The sequence below is a fragment of the Lontra canadensis genome, unplaced genomic scaffold (assembly GCF_010015895.1).
Source record: "Lontra canadensis isolate GAN:19392208 unplaced genomic scaffold, GSC_riverotter_1.0 scaffold55, whole genome shotgun sequence".
Lineage (NCBI taxonomy): Eukaryota > Metazoa > Chordata > Mammalia > Carnivora > Mustelidae > Lontra > Lontra canadensis.
Genome location: NW_022631049.1, coordinates 9,333,249 through 9,350,465, shown reverse-complemented (window position 1 = coordinate 9,350,465; position 17,217 = coordinate 9,333,249). Strand labels below are relative to the sequence as shown.

At 38.5% G+C, this 17,217-nt stretch overlaps 1 protein-coding gene across 1 annotated transcript in view; it reads right to left on the bottom strand.

The window, feature by feature from the left end:
- The window catches only part of ARMH4 (armadillo like helical domain containing 4), a 244,161-nt gene that overhangs the window by 222,825 nt on the left and 4,119 nt on the right, over positions 1 to 17,217 (bottom strand). The gene's annotated exons all lie outside the window — the stretch shown is intronic.

The following is a 17,217-nucleotide window of genomic DNA, read 5'->3' as shown; positions in this document are numbered from 1 at the left end:
ATGAAGGTTTATGCTTACTGAAAAATTCCTTAAGATACTGTAAAAGGCAGCTTTGGAATCATTAATTCAAAGCTCCATTCATCATTCACCTAGAATATAAAGATCACTTATTGTTGGTTTTGTGCAGTTAAGTCCCTACCAACTCAGTAAGTATTACTTGATGCCATTACCCAGTTTTGTATTTAGTGAAATGATTGCTGGTCATCAGCCACAGTTAACCTTTTTTTTCTTTTAATATTACTTATTTATTTATTTGACAGAGATTACAAGTAGGCAGAGAGGCAGCCGGGGGTGGGGGGTGGCAGAAGCAGGCTCCCCGCTGAGCAGAGAGCCCAATGCAGGGTTCTATCCCAGGACCCTGGGATCATGACCTGAGCTGAAGACAGAGGCTTTAACCCACTGAGCCACCCACGTGCCCCAGCCACAGGTAACTTTTAAGTGTGACATATAAGAAAGATGTTTTAGGTTGGAGAAGGCTGGTATTCCCCCTTCCATTTTAGTGAAGAGTGGATTTAAGGATCCAGAAAGTCTATCTTCTGTCACTTCAAAAATTTCGTGGTCTGTATAGTTCAGTGAAAGTACCCATAATTTATGCAACATAAGAAGTTAGAATATAATCAGTATTGAGGCCTCCAAGAACTACCATAACCTGAACAGCAGTACTCAGAGAAGAAGAAAGTTTCTAACTTAGGCCAAGTATGTCAGGTATACACACCCTTTACTGGGCTCATGCCAGTATCACTCCAACTGCTGCTTTCCTAAGAAGGTAATCTACTCATTGAGTTTGGCAGCAGGATACTGCTGGACTTTGAACATCTGTGAAGTTCAAATAGCAAATCATTATACATGAATAGCTAACTACTATAGAAACAACGTAAAGCTATTATCATGGCTTTTATGTAAAATTACACACTACATTTTACAATTTACACATTTAACTAAGAATGACAAACACCTAAACAGTATTAAATTGGATCTATCTATACGCCTAATCAATAAGCTGACCATCCCTAAGCCAATCTAATGGCCATTCTATACATTTCCAAAGTATGAATGGCACATAAATATTCTACTATGCTGTGAATATATTTGTTTTAAAATTCACATCAGTATAGGGCACCTGCCTTGCTCAGGTGCTAGAGCATGTGACTCTTGACCTCAGGGCTGTGAATTCACATCCCAAGTTGGGCACAGCTTACTTTAAAAAATAAAAAATTCACAATAGTTCAATGTATAGTGCTTTAAAAGAATAGACACAAATAAACCCAAATTTGAACAGATATGCCACCTGAAACTATAGATGCCATAACATCACATAAATCTAAAACTATAACCAGATACACTTGGTTCTTTAACTATTAGAAAGCAGTTGTCTTTCATATGTATTCTATATAGGAATTAATAATCTAAATTTAACATTGGGGGGACCTTTAACTGCGCTGTAGTAATACATTTAGCCTTGGGCAGGGGGGCAGGGGAAGGCTGGTACATTTTACTTTGATAAGACTATAGGGACACAACACCTGGGTGGCTCTGTCAGTTAAACATCTTCCTTAGGCTCATGTCATAATCCCAGGTTCCTAGGATCAAGTCCTGCTGGGCTACTTTGATCAGCAGGTAGCCTGCTTCTCCCTCTGCCTGCTGCTCCCCCTGCTTAAGCTCTCCCTCCAACAAAAACAACAACAACAACAACAAAAAAAGACTACAAATTTATTTTCAGGAAAGATACAGTACTGGGGGTACCTGGGTAGCTCAGTCGATTAAGCATCCGCCTTCGGCTCAGATCATCTTCTCAGGGTCCTAGGATCAAGCCCTGCACCTAGCTCCCTGTGAGCACGGACCCTGCTTATTTTTTTTTTTTTTGCTCCAGTACCTTATTATTATAAACCTTCCCGATATTGTTACCTAAAAAGAGAAATCAAAAGTGTTTTAAAGAATAAACATTTGGTTTAGAGATTACAAATAATAAAATATATTTAGGACTATTAAAGCACTTACATAAGCCTATCCACTTGCTTCTACTTCCATTATTCATACAGAGATCTGAAAAATTAATGACAAAAATCAAGTTGTAGGTCATCAATATATTTTGATCTTCAAATTAAGATTATGAATTAATATTTTCTTCTCAATTTGCAAAAACACCCACTTACCAAATACTATTAAGAAACTAAGAGTAGGGACACCTGGGTGGCTCAGTGGGTTGAGCCTCTGCTTTCGGCTCGGGTCGTGATCTCGGGGTCCTGGGATTGAGTCCCGCATCGGGCTCTCTGCTCGGCGGGGAGCCTGCTTCCCCTTCTCTCTCTCTCTGCCTGCCTCTCTGCCTACTTGTGATTTCTGTCTGTCGAATGAATAAATAAAATCTTGAAAAAAAAATTAAAAAAAAAAAAAAGTAAGAGTAAATCCACAAATGAAAATCAAGTCTTAATGTAGAACACTCAATCAGGTATTTTCTCTATCGAATTTCTGACCTTTGGAAATGGAACCCAGACTTGATCTCTATTTTTACTTTCCTCTACTCTACCATTATCCATATTGTATCTGCAATGCCTAGATTATTAAGTAGTTTTTCCTAAGGACTTCCACCACCTGCCAAAGAAAGCTTTCTAAAATGATTGTCTGATTCTCCCTCTCAGTCCTTTATGTGTTTCCCATAAAAGCTATCAAACTATTTTCTTTTTTATATTTTTAAGATTTTATTTATCCATTTGGGAGACAGAATGACACAGAGAGAGAGCATGAGAGGGGAGAAGTCAAGAGGGAGAAGCAAACCACCCCACACCGCTGGGGCGAGCAGGGAGGCAGATGTGGGACTTGATCCCGTCACTCCAGGATCATGACATGAGCCAAAATCAGGTGCCCAACCGAGCCACAACTATTTTCTTTTTAAAAAGGGAAGTTTAAAATATCAAGTGTGCATGAGTGCAGCTATTCTTAATCCTAACCAAATAAAGCCTTTGTTCTACCAAAGTATGCATCTATTATGGTGTTCACTATAATAAATTATAATAAATAAATAAATTACAATTAATAAATTCACTATAATAAATTATTTAATAAATTAAATCCAATCTAACAAATTAAGTAATTAATAAATTAAGTGTACCCTCCTCCCTTGCCAATGGGCGTTGTTCGAAAATCATGTCTTTGTATCTCCACTAGGTGTGAGCAGTCACATTGTAGGCACTGAAATCCTTAAAGTTACACATTTTAAAAAAACTGATGTCATAATAAAAATTGAAATAATCCTAGTTAACTGAAGGATAAGGCATACTTTTTAAGAACACCGAGGAGACAGCCTGGGTGGCTCAGTCATTTAAGCAGCAACTCTTGACTTTGGTTCAGGTCATGATCCTCAGGGTCATGAGATCAAGCCGGCTTTTGAGGATGGAGCTTGTTTGGACCCTTTCTCCCTCTGCCTGTGAGCACGGACTCTCAAACACTGGATCACAACTGTATCCATTGAGGGCTTCTTTTTTTTTTTTTTTTTTTTTTTTAAGATTTTATTCATTTATTTGACAGAGATCACAAGCAGGCAGAGAGGCAGGCAGAGAGGAGGAAGCAGGCTCCCTGCTGAGCAGAGAGCCCAATGCGGGGCTCGATCCCAGGACCCTGAGATCATGACCTGAGCCGAAGGCAGAGGCTTAACCCACTGAGCCACCCAGGCGCCCCTCCATTGGGGGCTTCTAATGGTGAACGTGGTTTATGATGTGGACAGATCTGTAAATCCGAAAACTCAGAAAATACATAACTTCTGGGGGATTAATTTTTTTAAAGGTTTTATTTATCTGACAGACACACAGTGGGAGAAGGAACACAAGCAGGGGAAGTGGGAGAGAGAGAAGCAGGCTTCCCGCCGAGCTGGGAGCCCGATGTGGGGCTCAATCCCAGGACCCTGGGATCAGGACCTGAGCTGAAAGCAGATACTTAACGACTGAACCACCCAGGTGCCCCGAACTTTTTTTTTTTAATGGAAGCATTGTAATAGGAGTTTTTTTAAAAAAAGATTTTATTTTATTATTTTATTTGACAGAGAGCGAGTACAAGCAGGGGGAGTGGCAGGGAGAGGGAGAAGCCTGCTCCCCGAAGAGCAGAGGGAGTATGATGTGGGACTCAATCCAAGGACCCCAGGATCATGACCTGAGTTGAAGCCAGTCATTTAACCAATGAGCCACCCAGGTGCCCTGTTACAGGATTTTTCTTAATAAAAGAAGGGCTTCTTCTCTGCTACCACTACTCAAAACAGCTTCAGAATAAGAAAACTAACATCCTAATTAAAACCAGGATAGCAATTTAAAGCCCTTGTAGGTTTCAGACGAGCTTTGTCATATAATTGTGTCACCTTGGGCAAGTTAATTTCCTCATCTATAAAATAAGGATTATGTACCATTTAAAATGGCATCAAAAACAGGAATACTTAGGCAAAATGAAAATTATAAAATACTGGTGATATCAACAATGAACTACATAACCTTATTAGAAAGTACTATCAATTCTCCCTAACCTGATCTCTAAATACGATGTAAAACCCAATCAGTTTGCAACATGCTTTTTGGGGGTGGTAGGAAATCAACAAACGATTTCTCAAATTTATAGGGGAAAAGGAATTAGAATAGCCCAAACAATTTTGAGTAAGTTAGAAGACAAAGCCCACAACACCTGGTCTGAAGACTTACTATAAATCTAAAGGTCATGTAATAGACATTAATGGAACAGAGGAAGTCTAAAAAGAGACTCACAAAAAATGGTCAATTGACAAAATGAAAAGTAAATCAGTGGAGAAGGACAGTACTTTTTCACAAATGATGCTGGGACAACTGGGACACCTACATGCAAAAACAAACACCAAAAACCAAATCATAACTTATACCAAATACATAAGTCAAAGTGATCATATACCAAAATATACAACTAGAACTTTCTAGGAAGAAAACAGAAGATCTCTCAGGCTGGTGTAAAAGAGTTCTCAGATACCATACCGAAAGCAGGAGAACATAAATAAAACTGACAAACTCAATTTCACCGAAATTAAAAGCTTCTGCTCTCCTAAAAACACTGAGAGAATGAAAAAAACAAAGACAAACTATAAGGGGAAAATATCTGCAAATCCCCTGACACAGGACATGTGTCTAGAATGTATAAAGAACTCTCAAAATTCCAACAATAAGAAAACCACCACCCCAAAATGGGCATATATTGGGGCACCTGGGTGGCTCAAAGTGTCCCACTCTTGATTTCACCTCAGGTCATGATTCTGGGGTTATGGGATTGAGCCCTGTGTGGGCTCCAGCACTTAAGATCTCCCTCTCGCTCTAAAATAATAATAATAGTAATTTAAAAAATGGGCAAACACTTGAATAGACAATTCAAATAACAAAACTAATTATCTTCTTAAACTATACCAACTCCTCCTTTTAAAAAAGATTTTTTTTGACAGAGACACAGCAAGAGAGGGAACACAGCAGGGGCAGTGGGTGAGGGAGAAGCAAGCTCCCCACTGAGCGGGGAGCCCAATGTAAGGCTCAATCCCAGGACCCTGGGGTCATGATCTGAGCTGGAGGCAGACACTTAACGGCTGAGCCCCCAGGTGCCCTATACCACACCCCTTTCAAGAGGTAACCACCATATTTATGTATCCTTCTACTCCATAAATATGAACTTTTTAATTTTTAATTTTTTTTTAGATTTTATTTATTAATTTGGCAGACAGAGATCACAAGTAGGCAGAGAGGCAGGCAGAGAGAGAGAGGAAAGGAAGCAGGCTCCCTGCCAAGCAGAGCCCAGGACCCTGAGATCATGACCTGAGCCAAAGGCAGAGGCTTTAACCCTCTGAGCCACTCAGGCGCCCCTAATTTTTAAATTTTTTAAAAGGTTTATTTTACAGAGACAGCACAAGCAGGAGGGGCAAAAGAAGGAGAGGGTAAAGCAGGCTCCCCACCAAGCAGGGAGCCCAAGGCGTGGCTCAATCCCAGGACCCTGGGATCGTGACTTGAACCAAAGGCAGACACTTAATAATCTGAGCCAACCAGGTGTCCTAAACACCAAGTCTTTTAAAAAGTAAATGCTGGTATACTGTGGTTAGTACATTCAGGTTGCTGAAGAGCAAAAGGTCCTCATCCATGTTGAGTTTGTGTCTGAGGTATATGATTCGAACATTGATTTTTATTATGTGGAAACAGAATTTTAGAAACAGAATTCACTTAAATAGGGAGCTCAACTATATAATCCATATGGGAAAGGGAATTATTAAAAACTTTTAACCAGGAAAAGCCAACAAGGTTTCAAGATTAATGTATGCTGAGAGAAAAATTCTTAAGACATTACCAAGACACACGTGCTTGGATGGCTCAGCTGGCTAAGCGTCCCATTCCTGGTTTCAGCTCAGGTCATGATCTCGTGGTTGTGGGGTGGAGCCCCAGGGCTCTGTGCCAGTCTGCTTCAGAGTCCCTCTTCCTCCCTCTCAATTAAGTAAAATCTTAAAAAACAAACAAACAAAAAAACAGTATCAAGGAAATACTAATAATTTAGAGAAAGTGAGATGGTATACAAGAACTGGAGGTATCGGGCACCTGGGTGGCTCAGTGGTTAAAGCCTCTGCCTTTGGCTCAGGTCACGATCTCAGGGTCCTGGGATCGAGCCTCACATCAGGCTCTCTGCTCAGCAGGGAGCCTGCCTCCTCCTCCTCTCTCTCTCTGCCTGCTTGTGATCTGTCAAATAAATAAAAATCTTTAAAAAAAAAAAAAAAAAAAAGAACTGGAGGTATAAAGACCTATCACCTTTAGTAGATTGGCTGGTCTTAGTAGCACCCAAGTGACCACAAGATTGAATGCAAACACGTGGATGCCTATAATGTATCATAATGCCAGGAAAGATTAAATATAAACAAGTTAAGTAAGATACAATTCTTTATCCAGTGGGAAAACCAAAAATCATTAGCAAGGTACAGGTTTCCCCTGCCATCTGGAAAAGCAGAAAGTAGACATTTCCTATGAAACCTTTCATAAGCCAAATTGGCATAAGTGAAGAAGTTATAATTTATATTGAAAATTTTTTGAACATTCCCAGACCCCCAAAATAACCTTTCTTAGTCCTTTCCGATACCTCAGCATGCATCTTGCTAACAGATGCACAAAATATATTGAGAGAAAAGGCAGATGATCATAGACACAGTTCAAAGGTGTGGCAGTTGGATGCAGAGCGCTGTTCTCACGGAAGACGCCTTGCACTTCCACTCTCCCTGCTAGGGTACATGTTTTAACAGTTTGCTGCAAAACACAATGAACAATTTTTGCTTTTTGTCTTTTTTGGTAGCACCAACAGGTACCGATGTAGGTCTGTCGGTAAAAAAGAAGTGCAGGGGCACCTGGATGGCTCAATTGGTTAAGGGTCTGCCTTTGGCTCAGGTCATGATACCAGGGGTCCTGAGACTGGCTGGTGTTGAGCAGGGAGCCCAATTCTCCCTCTCCCTCCCTCCCAGATCCCCCCCTGTCCCCCATTCGGGCTCAAAATCTTTAAAAAAAAAAAGGTGGCAGAATATGAACTTTGGTGGGTTTGGATTTTTAAAGATTTTATTTTTAAGTGATCTCTACCGTGAGGCTCGAACTTATAACCCTGAGATTGAGAGCTGCATGCTCTACCAACTAAGCCAGGCAGGTGTCCCATGTATGCATGTTTTAGTGTTGTGATATACACATACACACTGAACTACAAACGTGTATGTTGGGAAGGGGGAGGAAGATAAATTCTGACAAACAAGGAAGGGAATCTAGGACAATTTCCTAGAGATCTGGCAGATGAGATCAACTATAGATGTCAATAATTAGCAGGAAAAAACTTCTGAGATGCCAATAATCAAAGTAAAAAAGGGCTAATCTATATATAAGATTGTCAAGAACAGAATCTAAATGACAATGGGAATGCATAACGGTTTTTCCATCCGAGTCAAAGGACTAAGAGTTCTCCAAAGATCTGAATTTACAAGTTCTGAAATAAGGCCCAGGATTCGTATTTTGAACAAATATCTGGTGTGATGCTTGTTAATACAGTAAAATTTGAGAATCGCTGATTTGGATTTAGTAAAAGGAAAATCTAACAGACAGGGTTTCAAGAGATGTGATTTCTGTAATAAAACAAAATGGAGAACAAAGTTGCAGGGCATGATGGTTACTGATGAAAATCTCCTTTCACTGGATTTTATTTATTTTTTTTAAAGATTTATTTATTTGAGACAGAGAGAGAGAGAGATCACAAGTAGGCAGAGAAGCAGGCAGGGGAAGGGGGAAGCAGGCCCCTTGATGAGCAGGGAGCCCAATGCTGGGCTCGATCCCAGGACTCTGAAACCACGATCAGAGCCAAAGGGAGAGGCTCAACCCACTAAGCCACCCAGGCACCCCTTTCACTGGATTTCAAAGAAACATAGGTCTTAGCAAAAGGCGCGCATGCGCGCTCACACACACATACAGAAATAGGAACAAATACTTAAACAATGAAAAGGGGAGGTTCTGGGGGTCCTGGAATCAAGCTCCGCTTGGGCTCTCTGCTCAGCGAGGAGCCTGCTTCCCCCTCTCTCTGTCTGCCTCTCTGCCTACTTGTGATCTCTCTGTCAAATAAATAAAATCTTAAGGAAAAAAAAAAGGGACATTTCTGGTAGAAACTTCATAGTAGATGGTTTCAAATCTGATTCAGCATCAGTTTCCTGAATATTTCCAACATGAGGGTGGACAAAGAGCATAAATCACAAGGACCAAACAGCATCATTCTTGTTTTACTGACAGGTCAAGAAAGAGAAACCTAGCTCTGACTTAAGGACAATCAATTAGTAAATTTAAGTCAATTTAGTCAAATAAAATTTTCAGAACTTGGTTCCCACTGCAAAAGAACCTTAACACAAGATTCCCTTACCAGCAATATGAGGGGATTCTGGTTTACATTGAAAGCATGTTCCACTAACACATTAACACCAATTAGAAGTTCATTTCACAAGAAAAAAGTAACAGACAGGGCCACTTATTAGTTGGGAGAGCATGCAACTTTTGATCTCAGGGTCTTGAGTTGCATCCCCATGTTGAGTGTAGAGATTACTCAAATAAACTTAAAAACAACAACAACAACAAACCCCAAACCAAAAACATGTAATTCATCCCGTATAACTAAATGTTCTATTTACTCATAATTTCAGTTGTAAAAGAATTCTTAAAATCATTTCACTGCAAACTCATCCTGCAAAGATACTCAATATTCACAATGCAGCCAATTTCTTCTTGAATCACCATTTGAACTTTCACCTGTCCCTACTGAAAAAGGAGTAAATGTGTGGCTGAATGAAGTTTTTCTGTAATTCTAGAGGAAAAGTCTACTAGAAATGAACATAGATCCTTCCTTCAGAAGCAATATAATGATTCATTCACTAACTGAAATACATTTGACATGGAAAGCCTAAAGGCAAGACACAAAGTTGGCAAGTCATGCACTAATTATTTCTGACAACAAAAAGTTTTTTTTTCTTCACGGCAACCCTCTCTTCCAGGATATAAATCCAAATGAAGCTTTCTGACAAATGACTTCACTTGTAAACACGATGTGCCATCCCCTTATCCCCACCCCATCTAGATATCTGGGTGGCTTCCAAACTGAAATTCAGGGGAGATGCTTTAAACATGAAACTCAGGCTCGTCTACTCTAAATCCATTCTTTCCCCTAAAAGGAAATCTGACAAAACAGGAAGTACTTGGCAGCATATAGAAGCAAGTTCTGTAGCTTAAGTATTTACTGGTAACAGACTAGTTTTTCGTGACTGTGTAATAAAATGCAGAACTTCACATACAAGAGGAAAAAAAATCTGCCTTGGTTACCAAGATTTCCTTGGCAATTTAAAAGTCTTAAGGACAGTATCACACAGTACACTGAGGAATAAAAAACGGGAAGATGGCTTTTATTTTTGTTAAATTCTTTCAAGTCCACTCCCCCCATCCTGTCTGACCAAGATCCAGGCCACCAAAATTATACAAACACTGGAGGCAGTTTTAGGACTGCACATAAAACTAAGAAACACAAATATTATAAAGAGAAAAATAACATTTTTGGTTTGGTTTGAGGGAATCAACTTGGGAGAAAAGATTTTGTTTTATGCTTCCACAGGATTGGATAGCCCTGAATACAAATAAACATAAATCCCTAAGCGGGCCATTACGATGAGCAGACTCAGTAACACACTACGAAACAAACCATAAGCCAATGAAAAGAAAGAAAATAAACCCCACTCCATGATGTCTTTCAGCTGTTCCCTCTATCCTGCCCCAACACCCACAGCCCAATTCCCTTGCTCTTAAAACTGGAAGTATCTCTAGGTAAGACTTTTTATCTCATTCTATCTTAAAACTTTTAAGCTATCATACTTATGAGTATAGTAAACTAACAAATGATGTAAGGCATTATTATCTAGTCCATTTTTCCCACCTAAAGAGCAGGCTGAGATCCACAGTAAGTCATGAAATCAATTGTTAATCATAACAGTTGTTTTTTTTTTTTTTTTTTTAACGTGAACGAACAGAAAATATTGGAGAACACTGTACTTTCATTTGCTATGTGTGGGCAGTACACACAAACACAAAACAGAAATTTCACTATAATGAAATTAGTTACTGATCTTCCTTAGCTATTATTTCAGCTGTTTTACGGAACAATGGAAGCAATTAGAATGCTTATAAACTACAATAGTGAGGCAGACAGGACATTAAAGCTTCTGTCAGAATTTGATCTGATGTGATAGGAATCCCATGGGATAAGAGTAGCAGTAACCTCCCTAAGTGATAAAATTACTGGGTCAATGCCTGATACACTGGATTCAGATTCTCACAGGTTGTTAAGTATCAGTTAACCTTCGGGGACACACAGATATTAGAAGCATGCTTGGTAATTCTTACTTGAAAAATATGGTGCTGGATTGGAACTACCAAGTATATTAAGAGCTGTAAGTATCTAGCCCTGTGCCCTTTATCTCTAAAAGCAGACACTCAAGCAGAGTAATGTATCCCAGGTCACAACCAAGGAGAACAGGCTTTTTTTTTTTTTTTTTTTAAGATTTTATTTATTTTTTTGACAGACAGAGATCACAAGTAGTCAGAGAGACAAGCAGAGAGAGAGCAGGAAGCAGGCTCCCTGCTGAGCAGAGAGCCCAATGTGGGGCTCGATCCCAGGACCTGGGATCATGACCTGAGCCGAAGGCAGAGGCTTTAACCCACTGAGCCACCCAGGCGCCCCGGAGAACAGGCTTATGATTAGAACACAGAACATATGGTTTTCAAATGCAGTGTTCCTATATTAAGAGGCTTATTCAATTCAACATCCCACTGAACTATTATAGAAATTTGAGAATTTCTGAGCTAAGAGTACATATTTGCCACTTTAGCTTTATGAATGCCTAATATGAGCCTGATATTTTAACTTATCTAATTTCTCATCATTCCCATTTCTTCTAAATCTAGAGGTTGAGACCCTCTCATTTCAGTAACTCAGGATCACGTAAGTGTCCTCATGAAATATCTCACCCAGTTCTTCTTCTGATTACCCCTACTTTTTTTTTTTTTTACCCCTACTTTTCATGCCTAGAAGCACTATGATGATAAGAAAAATTTTATTTGGAAGTGAAATTATGGACTGAGCCAGGTGGCTTATATGTTCTGTCATGACAGCAGATGTACTCTAAGTCCTGGCCAAACTTTTCACAAATTTGGACCACTGGTGATAAGGAAGATTTGTGGGTGGGCAGATCTGTGAAAAATCAGTTACTTAAAACCAAACCAAACCTCCAATCCCTCTGTGGTTAATTAGATATACCGCCTTTTAAAAAAACAGCATGAAAACATTCCAATGAAAACTCCTGACTTGTGGATAGCCGCCCCCCCTCCACCCAGTGCTCTACTCCCGACATGTTCCTGAATCTGACTTAATTCTAAAACCTCAAGCAATCTCATTTTAAGTGATTGATCAGGCAAGATGTTCCTAGTGTACAAACACTGACAAAGCATATTTTCACTGGCATGCATCTATTAAATATTACCTTTTAAACTGCTATCCATTTTATAAGCTTTCACTCCACAAGTGAGGGCCTACTAAGTGCCAAGGTTTGTTATAGGTTCTAAACTTACAAAGGTGGATAAAGTACAGCTCTTGGTCTGTAACAATGTCCTAACTTAGTGAAGGATATCTAAGTGAATAAAAAGCTACAATGTAAGATAAAGTGACAGGAATCATGTTAAGAGAAAATACATGAAATTCATATGGACACATTACCTAAAGCTGTAGAGGTCATCAACAGAAGTTTCACTTAAAAAGCAGTGTTTGAATATGTAGTAATAAAGGAACATTCTAGACCGTGGGAAAAGTATGAATAAAAACAAAGACTAGGGAAAACACAGAGTTTGTACAGCGGAACCATGGACAGTTTTAGTGTTACTACAAATTAGTCTGGAGAGAGAGGTCTAGAATGAGAGGCAAAGAGTCTAAAAGCTTTATTTCTATATATAAATATAATGTATTCTTCTAAAAGCTGTCGGAGTGACAGTACGTAAAAGCATTAGACACACTAACACCGTCTACTATCTGCTTCCTAAATGCTTCACATCATTCTAAGCACTTTACATGTATTAACTCATTTAATACTAATACCAACATAGGGCAGTTTCTACATATATTATCCCCATTTTACAGATGGGGCAGAGAAGTTAAGAAATTTGTTGTAAACCACCCTTCTCATAAAAAGCCTGGCCACACAGGGCGCCTGGGTGGCTCAGTGGTTAAGCCTCTGCCTTCAGCTCAGGTCATGATCTCAGGGTCCTGGGATCAAGTCCCACATCAGGCTCTCCGCTCAGTGGAGAACCTGCTTCCTCCTCTCTCTCTCTCTCTCTGCCTACTTGTGATCTCTGTCAAATAAATAAATAAAATCTTCTAAAAAAAAAAAAAAAAGCCTGGCCACACCTACACATTCAAAAGCTGGAATTATCTTCTTTACTATCCCTGAACTATTTTTTTTTTAAAAGCTATTATTCTAACGGGGGCATGGAGAAGACCTAAATCCCGTAAGTAGTTCCAATCACTTACTCTTTAAAAAGTAAAAGGTATTGGGGTGCCTGGGTGGCTCAGTGGGTTAAAGCCTCTGCTTTCAGCTCGGGTCATGATCCCGGGGTCCTGGGATCAAGCCCCGCATCGGGTTCTCTGCTCCGCAGAGAGCCTGCTTCCTCCTCTCTCTCTGCCTACTTGTGATCTGTGTGTGTCAAATGAATAAATAAAATCTTAAAAAAAAAAAAAAATAAGAGGTACCAAAGTTAAGGGATTAATAAAAGGAAAGTAATGGAAACATACATATAACCACATGCTGCAAACTAAAAATGCTGAAAATGTTATAATACATAAATTTTTCTGAGCGTATTAATTACTTTTCCTCAATCTGTAAACATATCATTTTGTAACTCAAAGCCAGCACTATGATGGGGAAAAATTTAAATAATCATTTAAATGAGATCAAAGACAATTTTGACATAGGTAACAAAGTGGCTCAAATTTCATAAGCTCATACCCCAAATGGGTTAGGTTTTATAAAAATGGATTAAAAAGGCAAATCAAAAAGAAAAAAAGGAAAAAAATACTGTGACTGATAAGCTGATATTTAAAAAGCTCGTTTTTTCTAAAAATCGTAACTCTTCCCTTGCTAAATAGCAGAAAATATAAGATTTTCTAAAGCCCTAAGAAAAAAGGGACTGAAAGAGTAATTGGTAAAAGCTCTTTCTCTTGAAGAACACTCAAAAATTCGCCTAATCCATGTTTTGTCATTTCTAATTTTTTTACATTTCTAATTGTTAATCAGTATAAGCGATAAAACAAAAGTGGTTTCCAAAAACAATTAACATCTTAACTTGGATTTTAGATAGACTCTTAGCTAAACATTCATGTTCCACACACATCAAACCTCTCTGTATTTTGCTAAAAGAAAATTAAAACACACAAAATTTAGTCTGATGAGAAAGGAGGGAAAGATATTTCATCCCATATATCTGAACAATTTAAAAGCACACAGGTATTTTTTAAGATGTTATCTTAAAACTGTATTTTTTTAAATAGCGAAGAACAACCTCTCCTTTTGAGAATCATCTGGCTTCCCTGCACTTCTTTTACTTACTAATCCACTTTTCTTTTCTAATCAAGTTCTACTGTTTTTTTAAAGTTCATTTATTAATTTAAGTAATCTCTAAAACCAATCAACATGAAGCTCAAACTCACCATCCTGAGATTAAGAGTCACATGCTCTTCTGAATGAGCCAACCAGGTTGTACTTTACAAATCAGAAATAGGAAGGCCTTGATACAAACACTAAAATCTAATTGAAGAATGGAAAGAGAATTCAAAATTCAGGAAACAATGTAAGTAAGGTAGAGTATTTGCCTTGTCCCAGTTAGGGATCTCACAGGCACTTTGACAAAAAATAAATGTTTACCAGATGTTTCAAGCTCTAACTAGCATGTTTAAAACTGATTTCATTTTCTTTACTAATCAGTGGCCTTTCCTGACCTTCCAAATTTGTTAATGGTATGAACTATTCCCCCCCTTTTTAAAATCTAGAGTGGTTTCCTTTCTACTTTACCTCTGCAATCAAGTAGAGATCAAATTCCTTTTCTTTTTTTTCTCCCCCTTCACAGTCTCTTCCTCACCTATTCCTTCCTCTGTCTCCCCAGATCCTCCTTTAGTTTCAGGCATGCAGATGCATTTTAACAGTATCTTTTTTTTTTTTTTTTTTTTAAAGATTTGGAGAGAGTGCACTAGCAGGAGGGAGGAGTAGGAGAGGGAGAGAGAAATCCAAGTGGACTCCACACAAAGCCCAGAACACTTCAGGGAACACTTAACCAACTGCAGTGCTCCTACTGCAACAGTATCTTAACTGTCTTCCTAGCTCCAATTCCTGTCATTTCTTCAGTCACACTGGACACTGTTACCAAATGATATTCCAGTAGTACATCTTGGGTACATTGTACCCCTCTGTGTCTATTCAAAAACCGTCAACGAAAATAACTAAAATAAAAAAGAAGGTCTGTATGGAAACATAATCTGCAGAAAATTACTTCTAAATATATAATAAACTCAAAGAATTAAGAAATAAAATATCAAGACTCCTACATAAATGGACAGAGATCTTGAAAACTTGTCTCTTACTATGAATCAGTAAGTGAAACTAGAGAAAAAGGTCCCACTTCACTAGTTAACAACAAAAATATTAAAAGGAAAAAGAGCTCAACATATTTTGCACCTCTTAAGTTAGCAAAAATGATTATAATTATAGGTTACCCAGTGCTGATAGGTAACCTAAGGGAGGGAACAAACTAAAAGAAAGGTCCAAAAGACAGGAGATACTATATGAACAACAATGATAATTCTAACACAATACCAAAAAACCAGAAACCTAAAAGGCCAGCAATAGAAGAATGAAGTTGAAGGTGAAACAGTTTGATGGGAGTATCTTCAGACATTAAAATTATAACAGGGACTGTGTGGTCGCACTGAAGGCTTACTACAAGTTAAAGGACAAAAGAAAAAGTTAACCCAATAATAAAGAAAAAATATGCATATGGACAAGGAAAAAGTAACTTAAAAATCTGATGTTAGAGTGGGATTAAAAGTGATTTTTTTTGGTTTAGTTCCATTTTGATTTGTAAAAATTTGAGAATAAAACAAAAATAATTTTCATTTCCTGCTCAATTCCAGCTTTCAAGGCCCTCTCAAGGCTCCCAAACCTTTACCGAGGATAAGCACCCCATATAATTCTGATGTGCAGCTAACTGTAGAAATGCTGACAAGCTGGCCTCACACAATTTTCCCAATGTATTATTTAGTCACTCATGCTCTCCAAAACTGGTTTACTCACTACCCCAAACATAACTTTTTTTATGTAACTTAATTCTTTTTTTTTTTTTTTTAAGATTTTATTTATTTATTTGTCAGAGACAGAGGGAGAGAGGGCGAGCGAGCACAGGCAGACAGAGAGGCAGGCAGAGGCAGAGGGAGAAGCAGGCTCCCTGCCGAGCAAGGAGCCCGAAGTGGGACTCGATCCCAGGATGCCGGGATCATGACCTGAGCCGAAGGCAGCCGCTTAACCAGCTGAGCCACCCAGGCGTCCCTATGTAACTGAATTCTTAATCACAACTTTCCATCCACTCAGGAAGTCCAAGATCTTCCCTCTTCTAATTTTATAAATTGTATTTTACTAATCTTGAAAGGCCTTCAGTGACCACTAAGTAAATTTCTTTTTGTTCTGCATTATGAAACAGTTTGGCTTGAGGCGCCTGGGTGGCTCAGTCCGTTAAGTGTCTGACTCGTAGTTCAGTTCAGGTCATGATCTCAGGGTTATGAGATAGAGCCCTATGTTAGGCTCTGTGCTGGGTATGGAGCCTGCTTGCCTGCTTAAGATTCTATCCCTCTCCCTCTGCCGCTCTCTCTAAAAAAACCCCAAACACCAAAACAACGATTTGGCTTTTAAAAAACAATTAGATTTGATTGTATACTGAACTTTGTCAAATCTACTATTCTCATAAGCCCTGATTTAAATCTTTTAAAAACTTACCTAAACTGATCAAATCTTTTGAAATAACTATATTAACTTTCCATGTTTAATTAGGTTTTCTTTTATTAATAGTAAGCTCCTTGAGCATAGATCCTTGCCATGTAGAAACATCACCAGATACTTAGATCAGCTTGAATTTAAATCCTAAAATACGATGTTACTCTAGTTCAAATTATATGTGGAAAACCCCCAGTCACCGATGCCTCCATGTGGACATAAAAATCAGCAGTGACTCTTAATTGGGCAAAAAGACTACACAGGGATTGCAGAGATTGCTTTGTTAACAAATAAGCAAATTATGTAACTTTCCAAAAAATAACGAAGCCATTGGAAAGCAGGTACATTCAACACAGCAATCTGTTATACTTCTCAACACAGACATCTACAGAAACTGTAAGGTGGAACAAATTCTATCATTTTTCAAGATACATATATATGTGACATACATATATAAAATAGCAACAGCCAATCTTAATTACTAAATAAAAAGTGAGTAAAACTTCATCCAGAAACAGAATTTTTAACAGCAGATCCAGGTCTTTTTTTTTTTTTTTTTAAGATTTTATTTATTTACTTGACAGAGATGACAAGTAGGCAGAGAGAGGAAAAAG